This window comes from Schistocerca piceifrons, chromosome 6, assembly GCF_021461385.2.
Source record: "Schistocerca piceifrons isolate TAMUIC-IGC-003096 chromosome 6, iqSchPice1.1, whole genome shotgun sequence".
Classification (NCBI taxonomy): Eukaryota; Metazoa; Arthropoda; class Insecta; order Orthoptera; family Acrididae; genus Schistocerca; species Schistocerca piceifrons.
Genome location: NC_060143.1, coordinates 576715307 through 576728007, shown reverse-complemented (window position 1 = coordinate 576728007; position 12701 = coordinate 576715307).

The window sequence follows — 12701 nt, the reverse complement described above, 5'->3', positions numbered from 1 at the left end:
GCAGATTAAAACTGTGTTCCGGACCGAGACTCGAACTCGGGACCTTCGCCTTTCGCGGGCAAGTGCTCTACCATCTGAGCTACCCAAGCACGACTCACGATCTGTCCTCACAGCTTCAGTTATGCCAGTACCTCGTCTCCTACCTTCCAAACTTCACAGAATCTTCTACTACTAAATTCATTCCGATTATCTACTATCATGCATTTTGGATAGGTCTATCATAAAAAGTACAGTAATAGTTGCTTCGGACCAATATGAAGCTCAACAAGTACTGCAGATGGTGGATGTATTGGAAAGTCGAAGACTGGAAACAGTTCCGTGTACTGCTCCGACCCATCAGAGAGATTGTTTGTAGATCATGTAGTGCTGCATTTGGAGGAAACTCGGAGTCTGGAAACAGTTCTACATGTTCATCTGATTTCCACTCCATCGTGTAAAGGTCCGCAACGGGGAGTTGACTTATGTACAGAATTGATTTCTGTTGCTGCTCAGATTTTTTTCCATATGTTTGTGTTATTTTTGCTTGCCAGATATGCTTCGTTATCTCTGTTTATACTTTCGAACTCTGATACGTACCCACAAGTCTGTCAGGATATCTACGAACTGTAGCTTTTGAGTGTTTCTTTTCATTACCCCAGTAACACGTTATTCTTCAGGTGACAGTGTGTGCACTAGAGCTAGCATCTTGGGCGATGAGAGTCTCCCTTCTCTCTCTCTCTCTCTCTGCCTACAGAGCGCATCTCTCCAGCAGCGTCATTTATAGACGAACAGTTAGCAAGTTGTGCGTCCGAACTGCAGCCATCCACCGCTGACAGTTCTACACACATATACGCAGAGACTCTGGATGCATATTAGTAATCACGAAGTCTCGATTTCAACCACCAGTGCGTTATTTTCGACAGTGCCATAGATCTGCAAATAGCGAAATACTCACCGCAAAACGGTTCTGCAGCGGATGTAAGCACATTTAAACTCATAACATCTTCGATATACACTCCTGGAAATTGAAATAAGAACACCGTGAATTCATTGTCCCAGGAAGGGGAAACTTTATTGACACATTCCTGGGGTCAGATACATCACATGATCACACTGACAGAACCACAGGCACATAGACACAGGCAACAGAGCATGCACAATGTCGGCACTAGTACAGTGTATATCCACCTTTCGCACCTTTCTCCCATGGAGACGATCGTAGAGATGCTGGATGTAGTCCTGTGGAACGGCTTGCCATGCCATTTCCACCTGGCGCCTCAGTTGGACCAGCGTTCGTGCTGGACGTGCAGACCGCGTGAGACGACGCTTCATCCAGTCCCAAACATGCTCAATGGGGGACAGATCCGGAGATCTTGCTGGCCAGGGTAGTTGACTTACACCTTCTAGAGCACGTTGGGTGGCACGGGATACATGCAGACGTGCATTGTCCTGTTGGAACAGCAAGTTCCCTTGCCGGTCTAGGAATGGTAGAACGATGGGTTCGATGACGGTTTGGATGTACCGTGCACTATTCAGTGTCCCCTCGACGATCACCAGTGGTGTACGGCCAGTGTAGGAGATCGCTCCCCACACCATGATGCCGGGTGTTGGCCCTGTGTGCCTCGGTCGTATGCAGTCCTGATTGTGGCGCTCACCTGCACGGCGCCAAACACGCATACGACCATCATTGGCACCAAGGCAGAAGCGACTCTCATCGCTGAAGACGACACGTCTCCATTCGTCCCTCCATTCACGCCTGTCGCGACACCACTGGAGGCGGGCTGCACGATGTTGGGGCGTGAGGGGAAGACGGCCTAACGGTGTGCGGGACCGTAGCCCAGCTTCATGGAGACGGTTGCGAATGGTCCTCGCCGATACCCCAGGAGCAACAGTGTCCCTAATTTGCTGGGAAGTGGCGGTGCGGTCCCCTACGGCACTGCGTAGGATCCTACGGTCTTGGCGTGCATCCGTGCGTCGCTGCGGTCCGGTCCCAGGTCGACGGGCACGTGCACCTTCCGCCGACCACTGGCGACAACATCAATGTACTGTGGAGACCTCACGCCCCACGTGTTGAGCAATTCGGCGGTACGTCCACCCGGCCTCCCGGAGGCCCACTATACGCCCTCGCTCAAAGTCCGTCAACTGCACATACGGTTCACGTCCACGCTGTCGCGGCATGCTACCAGTGTTTAAAGACTGCGATGGAGCTCCGTATGCCACGGCAAACTGGCTGACACTGACGGCGGCGGTGCACAAATGCTGCGCAGCTAGCGCCATTCGACGGCCAACACCGCGGTTCCTGGTGTGTCCGCTGTGCCGTGCGTGTGATCATTGCTTGTACAGCCCTCTCGCAGTGTCCGGAGCAAGTATGGTGGGTCTGACACACCGGTGTCAATGTGTACTTTTTTCCATTTCCAGGAGTGTTATTTGTGTTACCAATATTTGTAACAAGACTGTGTAGATTCTCCATCCATAACAACCATACAAGCAGTCCCGCTGAGCCTATCACACAGCCTTCTATGCTCTATAGATGTACGGCGATGGCTCGTGACCACCCTAATCACGCGACATATGTCCGTTGGACAGCGCGAGACAATCCTTCGCGGGTATCTTTCTTACATACGAGATAGAACGGCACATTAGTCGGGTTGTGTGGGATAGCACTGTACTCAAATGCATCTGGACACTTCGAAGCACTTATTCTACAGTTGCAGTGCATTTGCTCTATTTTCTGGATGTCTTTGTCTGTGTGTGTGTGTGTGTGTGTGTGTGTGTGTGTTTGTGTGTGTGTGTGTATGTCGCAGGTGGCTCCCATAAACCTGACCCCGTCCTCCCATTGGTGGATCCACCTTCGGAAATAGAATACATCTCCGGACGTAACACGTGGCGGATCCACCTTCGAACCCTATCCTGGACATAACACATTGTGGCTCTGCCACATGTTACTCCTCCACCTGCTGAAGGGGGGACGGAACCGCCAGCGGCTGGGCCCACGTGAGGCCGGTCCTCGTTGGCGGCCCCCTAGGGATGGCGCTTATTGCTGAAACAAGCAGTTTTCGGTAATATCGGTTTTTTCAACGCCAGTCCAACGTGACTCTTAAAGGCGCTCGAAATAACCGGTTTCTGAAACAGCCGATTTTCTCTTCTTTTCATTCTGAAATAAACGAAGAAATCGAACAGAGATGAAAAATCTTGATTTCCTCAGTTTCACACAAACAAAATATTAAATTAAACAGGCAAATAGAAGAAAACTTAATCCGTCTGTCATTCGCTGCTTTTCTCGAAAAATGTTTAAGTACTACAAAAAAAATCACCAGTGTTCTCCTATTTATTATAATTTAATGAAACTCTGTTCAAAAATCATGTTGTAACCGAGGATCACACCACTATTTGGGCGTTATGAATATGGTTGGGAGACAGGGTTGTAGCCTCTCCCCGATGTTATTCATTCTGTATATTGAGCAAGCAGTAAAGGAAACAAAAGAAAAATTCGGAGTAGGTATTAAAATCCATGGAGAAGAAATAAAAACTTTGAGGTGCGCCGATGACATTGTAATTCTGTCAGAGACAGCAAAGAACTTGGAAGAGCAGTTGAACGGAATGGACAGGGTCTTGAAAGGAGGATATAAGATGAACATCAACAAAAGCAAAACGAGGATAATGGGATATAGTCGAAAAAAATGGCTCTGAGCACTATGGGACTTAACAGCTATGGTCATCAGTCCCCTAGAACTTAGAACTACTTAAACCTAACTAACCTAAGGACAGGACACAACACCCAGCCATCACGAGGCAGAGAAAATCCCTGACCCCGCCGGGAATCGAACCCGGGAACCCGTGCGTGGGAAGCGAGAACGCTGCCGCACGACCACGAGCTACAGGCAGGATGTAGTCGAATTAAGTCGGGTGATGCTGAGGGAATTAGATTAGGAAATGAGACACTTAAAGTAGTAAAGGAGTTTTGCTATTTGGGGAGCAAAATAACTGATGATGGTCGAAGTAGAGAGGATATAAAACGTAGACTGGTAATGGCAAGGAAAGTGTTTCTGACGAAGAGAAATTTGTTAACATCGAGTATAGATTTAAGTGTCAGGAAGTCGTTTCTGAAAATATTTGTATGGAGTGTAGCCATGTATGGAAGTGAAAGATTGACGACAAATAGTTTGGATAAAAAAAGAATAGAAGCTTTCGAAATGTGGTGCTACAGAAGAATGCTGAAGATTAGATGGGTAGATCACATAACTAATGAGGAGGTGTTGAATAGAATTGGGGAGAAAAGGAGTTTGTGGCACGACATGACAAGAAGAAGGGACCGGTTGGTAGGACATGTTCTGAGGCATCAGGGGATCACAAATTTAGCATTGGAGGGCAACGTGGAGGGTAAAAATCTTAGAGGGAGACAAAGAGATGAATACACTAAGCAGATTCAGAAGGATGTAGGCTGCAGTAAGTACTGGGAGATGAAGAAGCTTGCACAGGATAGAGTAGCATGGAGAGCTGCGTCAAACCAGTCTCAGGACTGAAGACCACAACAACAACAACATGAATAGTCTGTGCTAAAGGGTGAAAACTCAGTTCGAAGAGCTCTATTGTTCCTGTTAATTTGTCTACAAGCAGGTAAAGTCATATTATGCAGACACAGGCAGCTGATAAGCTACTTTCTATTTTTACCTTAAACTATTGAACGAATTGTTAACTTTTACGGTTTCTCCTTATATAATGTCACAAGTTTGTTGTGGTTGCTCCCGTTTTTAACTTTTTAAAGCAAATGGAACATTGTGATTCACTGATACTGCATTCCTTAAAATACTTCGAGACGAGGGATGGTGCCATCCTGTAACCCACGACTACTGTGTAGAGCGGGTGGGACGTGTCTTGCCCGCTGCCAGGTACACGCTTCTCGACTAGCAGTTACAGTAATGTCAGCCACGGATCTACGATATTTCCGAACCAGGGCAAAAACTTGATAGTGGCGCCCCACCCCCCTCCCCCGCGAGCGTTTGAGATAGGACGTCAAAACTTTTAAAAAAATTGATTTTTCAAAGGATGTGTTCATTTCGTTGCGCACATCTTTCTGAAGAGCTTGATGTATAAAACATGTATGTTCGAGGAAATGTGAGACATGTTATTTGGTCTTAAGCGTGCCAAAGTGCGATGTTACCCCTACCCCTCTTCACTCTATAACGTTCTTCTATAGTACGCCACTGTATTTCGCTCCGTGGAATTCAAACATGTGTTTTTTGTAATGGAAGCCACCAAATCTGTAATCAGGACAGTGAAGATTAAAATGTCCTGTGGCGCCTCTCCTGCTCTCAGTCGGCCGGTTTGACATCCCATCCTAACCCACCCTCCCCATTTTCAAAAAAACCTAACAATTAACACTGGGTGGGATTATTCATGACTGGGAGAATAAGAACTCTTCGGAAAATCTGCATTCTTTATTACCTTTTGTGTGACATAAAATTAAGTATAGGAAACAGAAAAGCAGTAAAAACAAGGGACAAACAAGACAGTACACATTCCTTCAATCCTTAGGGCCTAGCATTTTTTTTTTCCTCTCTAATCTCGCTACAGTTTTACACGGTTTGCTTTCCTTTCTGCGAAAGAATTATTACTTCATCAAAGTTCGTTATACGTTTTGCTACGTGAAAAATCAAAATGTCGTTATCTAATACTGAAAAAGCTGTTAATACGAATAGTACCCAAGATTGGTGTGGTTTCTTGATCTGATTACGTCTATCTTGTCGCTGTCCGCTACATAAAACATAATAGGCCATTCTAATACTGCAGTAATTGTAACACGCGCCAAATAAGAGAGATCGTTTTGGCACAAATGATCACTTTTTATCTACCTCAACTACATAAATAACAGAATTATCAATATCAAACGCCTATTAGGCCTACTACAAGCAAAAAGCTTTATGTTATGTAATAGTTTCACGTTTCATTCATATGTTACAGTTTCTCAAGCTTGAGATTGATAAACAGTAGTAGTACGAAATTTTTATATGCATTTGGAATCATCAATTCTTCCACATAATTTGTGTGATGTCCTCGTTTCTTCTCCTTCCTCGTTTTAACAAAAAATGTAGTCCTCAGTAATTCTGTAACTGTTCCTGCCATTCTCAGAACTTTTTCTTCGGTTAACTTCACCTACCCCTCCAGATCACCTGTTCAATTATCCCGCGATTATTCTCCGATTAGGCGATGTTACGTGTTCTACAAAGCGTTTTCCGCCACATTCCGAGGGCTGGACTTACGCGGCTGCTAACGGGGGGCTGTACCACTCGCCGCTAGTAGTATAGCGTTCTGGCAAAAGTTTTCTGTCAAAATTTCATTTTGTTGGATACGACGAGAAGATAAAATGTAATCTTTCCTACCTGTTATTACTGCTAGTCGTTTATTTCCACTCTGGTAGTCTGAATCTATGGATTTCGCTAATAATTATACCAACGCTTATCATTGACACACACAATCAACCACATAAACAAACCAGCGATTAGTATTCAACCGTTCGGGTTGAATCGGCTTATTCGTGTAGTTCGGTCGCCTTTTGTCTATGGAAAAGTTTTTTATTTGTGGATGTGATGGGGATTTCCCTGGCAGAGACGTCATGCACACTATGCACCCATTCAAGAATCAACATATGATCCGTTCAAAAATGGTTCAAATGGCTCTGAGCACTATGGGACTCAACTGCTGAGGTCATTAGTCCCCTAGAATTTAGAACTACTTAAACCTAACTAACCTAAGGACATCACAAACATCCATGCCCGAGGCAGGATTCGAACCTGCGACCGTAGCGGTCTTGCGGTTCCAGACTGCAGCGCCTTTAACCGCACGGCCACTTCGGCCGGCTATGATCCGTTCAGAAATCAACTTAGAATGTATTAAAAAACGTTCAAAAATCAACAGGGATGCGTTTCAAAATCATTTGAACAGTCGATAGACCAACGTGCGTGACTTGCTCCCCTCCCTCCCCGCCCTCAACACCACAAAGATCCAGGCCTGACTACTGTTCAGCAACGCTGTACCAATTCTTTTGCCATGTGTTTGTTGCTCGTTTCTGTCGACTTCGTTATTAAAATGGCACTGATCGCTTTTGCTATTTTCAATTAAAGGGCAACATTTCAAAGCAATGATAATTTTATGAATAAATATTACTCGTTTTTAAAAAAGGTTTATTTCAAAACCAAAAATTTTAGCAGTGCTGCTGTGGCTAATTGATAGTTCGGTTTTTTATCTGTTATTTGTAAAAATTAAAAAACGCCTGTTATAACCAAGGCCAAACAAATACCGAAACATACCGGTTATTCAGAACTGAAATACCGGTATATGTTTTAACCGTTCGGTATCACCTATTCGTACGTCTCACCTTGCACGCCTCTCCGCACTGCAAGAATCCAGCACCTCTCTCTCTCTCTCTCTCTTCCCACACCACACACTACCTCTTTTTTAATAAAAATGTAACGTTTCCAAGGATGCTTTCGTTACACAGTTAACTTAATACAGTACAAAGATTATAATTTAATATTTCAGTACAATCACTGAAAAAGGAAAGGAGTCATTTCTAAACAGAAGATTTATTCTGCTTGTCATTTATAGTAAACTACATGCACAGTAAATAAATACTGCAACTGAAATGTAGCAGGTGGCCGTCATACGAACGGCATTACGCATTTATATCGGTAACATTTCATTCTATACACTTGTTTGCTAGAGAAAAAAATTATAGTTTTCTGTTTATTACCGTTCTGGATTTTATTGGCTGTGGCGATTTGTTAATAGCGTGTCAGCTTTGCTGCTGTTTTTGGGATACATGAAATGCGTCTTGAAACTGCAGCCAGCCCTGGTAGGTATTTTCCACGTTTGCTTAACCAGTTTTAAGCGTTCATCCACGGACGCATAAAAATACAGGGATCTGCTGTGGGAGATTTGTTATTCTTCCTGTCTTTGAAACTATCCCTCTCTGTGGGCGGCGATGACACTGCACCTGAACGCTCTGTGTTAATGAACAAAAGACAAAGAAGCTGCACAAAATACGTGGAAATCGTGAAGGGTACCCGGAAAAAATGTGTTTTACGTTGATAAAATATAATACCACTTATAATACCTCACTATGTACTAACTATGCAGAAACGATTACGTTAATGATACCTACGTGACTTGCACACATTTCTCACACACTCCTAAGAATGTACTGATTCTCATTTATGTCAAGCGTACTGAGGTCACGGAAAGACGGCCAAAGGAACGTAGGAATTTTAAGTTTGGAAGTAATTACAATCTTTGCACACAGAAAAAGCAGGGATCGATTTTTAATTCTTTGTACATCCTGTCGAATAATATATATCAGTTAGTATACATCAAATACGCTAGTTAATAATCTATCTATCTATCCTTTCCTAGCTTCATGACGAAATTGTGCTGCACTAACTAAACTAATCTCACAGTCATTGTCATTGATACTGCAATTTGTTGATGTTTGTAAAACCAAAGAAGAACTAACTACATTGCAGGCTCTTTTTTTGCATGCTAATTCATCTGTGAACTCTTCAAAAGGTTTCAGGACATCTACAGTTCTTCCTGCAAGCTCATTATCATCTCCCTGTAATCTATTAGCCGAATTTTTTTTCCGTCAGCAAAGCAGCAACTTCTTTATAGTGGATATGTAAGGACTCTAGCTTAGTGTACAAGCTCTTCTAGTGCGTGCCGCCCTCTTCTCGAAAAGATGAGCAGAGTCTCCTTTTCTCCTTTTACCGCACTATTTATTGTTCATGTGATGTTCGCAGCACGAAGAAACAAGTTAGCACAACGAAGCCTTTGGCGGCTTTCCAAAGCTTTTAATATACTGACACCCTGGCCAGAGACAAAAACACTGTGGAAGTCGCCAGAAGTACATCTGTGAATGCACAATGAAACGGAGAATTATTCTGTGGCGCAAAATTGTTAAGGCTTTCGTGGCCACTTGTTGACAAACTGCCTTTTGGCTTCTGTCTCGGGTTCTTCGGCCGACGTTCATCTAATGATTTTTCTGACGTTTCGCCAGCACGAGTGGCTGGCATTGTCAAAGCTTCACCCTCCATTGCCGGTGGTGAACTGGAGCCGAGCTCGCGGCCGCAGACTATATGTACCTGGCGCGCCAACGTCCGAGGGCTTCTCCGCGGTCATTTCCGGTGCGGTTGTCCTCTTGCTACCTGCGACGGTCGTTCGCTGCAGTACGGGAAGCCAGGATCCGTTTACCTTAAGGCTTTCCTCTTTCTTGTTCAAACTGTTCACATGTTTTTGTATTTCTACAGCTTCTCTGAACATGCGTGTGTGATAGTGCTTCTCTACAGCCAGAACTTCCGTATCAGCGAATTTTATTACGTGGTCGGTCTCATTCAGTGTGTGCTCTGCCACTGCCGATTTCTCCACCTGCCCCAACCTGCAATGTCGCTTATGCTCTTTGATCCTGGTGTTAATGGATCGTCCAGTCATTCCGACATAAACTTTTCCGCATGTGCATGGTATACGGTATATTCCCGACATTGCAAGTGGGTCTCTTTTCTCCTTCGCCGATCTAAGACACTCTTTGATCTTCCTTGTCGGTTTGAAAATCGTCTTTATGCCATGTTTGCGCAATGTACGGCCGATTCTGCCCGTCACTCTGGGAATGTATGGCAGAAAGGCCGTACCCGACATTTCTTTTTCTGGTTCCTTACTTCTCCGAGTGTTTGGCTCTGTTACACTTCTAATATAATTTGTGGAGTACCCATTGCTCCTCAGGACAGTTTCCAGGTGTTGCATTTCTCTTTTGAGGTGTTGCGGCTCACATATTCGTCCTGCTCTTGTTACGAGCGTACTAATCATGCCTTTTCTGGCTCGGGTGGTGGTTTGATAGTTTGTGCAGGTATCGGTCCGTGTGTGTCGGTTTTCGATACACGCTGTGTCCCAGGTTTTCGCCGTCCCTTGTGACCAGCACATCTAGAAATGGCAGTTTCTTGTCCTTTTCTACTTCCATGGTAAATGTTATGTTGGCATGGAGGCTGTTAACAGAATAGAATTTGGAAGAAAGTATTTAGCTGTAACGGGAATGCATGCATAGCAGTTCAGAAAGGTTGGCCCCTGGAAAGACACATTGCGAGTGCGATTGCTAGTTTAACACACGTCACTAAACTTATTACCATTTGGTTAACTTTCATAAACTTTACTATGTTACTTCTGTCATCACTATTTTGATGTCCTCTCGATGTATCAGCCCCTGGTGGTTATTGTACGTCGACACTGGTTGAAGCATTGACAGTGAAAATAGATTGTATTGACTTCCATATAGATTATATTGACTCCCATGCACAAAGTGGCAAAAAGTCTGAAATCGGATTTCTTAGAAAAATAATGCAAAGGTTCTACTTTGTATGTATGTAATGGTAAAACGACCCGAAGCGATGAGCTATCGGCCGTTTTGCTTCCAAACAATGTCTGATGAATCCTGATACACAGATCTGAAATATTAAAACTCGCAAAGCAGTTAAACTACGTGATTTCAAAGGATTTTACGAATGGCTGTGGACACATTTGTAAGGAAATGCATTTTTTTGAGTCATCAGTCTTCCGTCTGGTTTGATGAGGCCTGCCAGAGTAGCAATTGTAACTTACGTCCTCAATTATTTGCTGGATGTATTCCAATCTCTGTCTTCCTCTACAGTTTTTCTCTCTGCAGCTCCCTCTAGTACCAAGGAAGTTACTCCCTGATGTCTTAACTAATATCCTATCATCAGTTTTAATCAGAGTCTCCAGTTCGTTCATCGCTGCATCGTTCATTCCCGTACTATTTAAAAATGACAACTGCCTGTCGTCGCGAGCCGTATTGTCGCTGCTGTTAGCCAAGCACTCCGTGGTCTGGCGTTGCCACTCGCATGCGCGATGTTTACATCTCCGACGTGACTCACCGTTGTGATCGGCGAAGTGCTTCACTTTATTTGAAGAGTACATCCGCAGCGTTATTTACCATTGGATTTGCTCAGCATTTCACTGTCCCTAACCACAGAACGCAAGTAACCATTTCGCTATATATGTTTCGCTTTACTGTGTCGTTGCAAACTTACCATTTGTGATTATCACTCACATGAGCGTTCGCAGTCTTATTACGTGTGCTAACACGAATATTTCATTCTTACTGTCTACACACTGAGACACATCTCTCCTACATTCGCAAACAACTCGCGTTCTATCGATTTTCGTGCTGTTGCGTTCTGTGTAATTTACGAGTATGCCCCCAACGAATCGGGAATTTTCATTTCTATTTAGAATAATTTTAAAGTTTTCATGGATACTCTACATTTATAAGTTTAATATTATTATTTGCATTGGTAATTTACAGTATGTACAAGCATTTCATGATTTCAGTTTGTAGCCAAGGGCTTGACACAGATTTTGTCTTCTTATTTTTAAATTGTTTTAAATGCACTTATCCGTATCTTTGTCTAATTATACTCCGTACAATCCTAGTAGGTCATCCTTTATCGTTCCGAAACATACCAAGTCGATTATTGTTTTACCACGGGACTAAAGAACGTAAACACAGAATACACATACGGATGCTACCGCATTAGCACATGCGTACTTGACCTAGGGATCGCGGTTATTGCTAAAAAACCGGTTTTCGATTGTTCGCTGTTTTTCTATGGCAGTTTAAAACATTAAATAGATAAATAAAAGAAAACTTAGTTTGTCCACTGTTTGACGATTTTTCGAAAAGTGGTAAGTGGTTGAAAATCACAAAAATTGACAAGAGGGTCTCCTATTGATCCGTATTTTTTGAAACTGTTTAAAAATCATGTTGTAATCGGCGATCATACCATTATTTGGGCATTACGAGGTCAGTGCTAAAGGTTTAAAACGGAGATTGAAGAACTCAATTTTTCGTATTACTTTGTCGGTTTTCAAGGGCTACAGACAGATAAAGGCATATTATATAGAAACAGGCAGCAGATCAGTTACTTTCTATTTTTATTGTATGCTAAAGAATGAATTGTTAGTTTTTAATTTATTACTTTTACCACAATTTCCCCCCTCTTTTATTACTTCATAGAAGTGGCCTTAATCTTCAATGAAACACTGTACGTCATTGCTACGTCACTTCGTAAAAATATTTCTAGACTAGAATCGGCACACTTCTGCAATACAACGGATGTCCGGCAGCGGCAGTGAGAACCTGCCATGCAGACCACGCGGAGGCAAGTCTTGTACACCGCATGTACAGGCGTACCTTAAGCCACGACACATGGCAGTTCTTATGCAATGTGTTTGTTGTTAGTTTCTGTCGGTATGTTATTAAAGAAGCACTCATCGCTTTTCCTATATTCTATAAGAACGCAATATTTCAAACCGATGCAAATTTTACGAATAAAAATTACTCCGTTTTGAAAAGATTTATTGAAAAACGAAAAGCCTCTGCATTGCTTCTATGGCTAATTGATATTTCAGCGTTCTTATTCTGTTATTAGTATGAAATAAAATATCTGCTATAATTGAGATCAAACAAATATCGAAAAATACCGGTTATACGTAACTAAAATACTGTTCCTTTGTACTGAATTTCTACTCTAGCTTTAACGTTGGACTTAGGTGGTTTTTAATATCCCCGAAGTTGTTCTTGTTCTGCCTTAAATGGTGCACTGAAGTTTTTCAAAAATCGTTTCAAATTCTCTTTTATATTTCCAGTTAGCATTTGCATACAC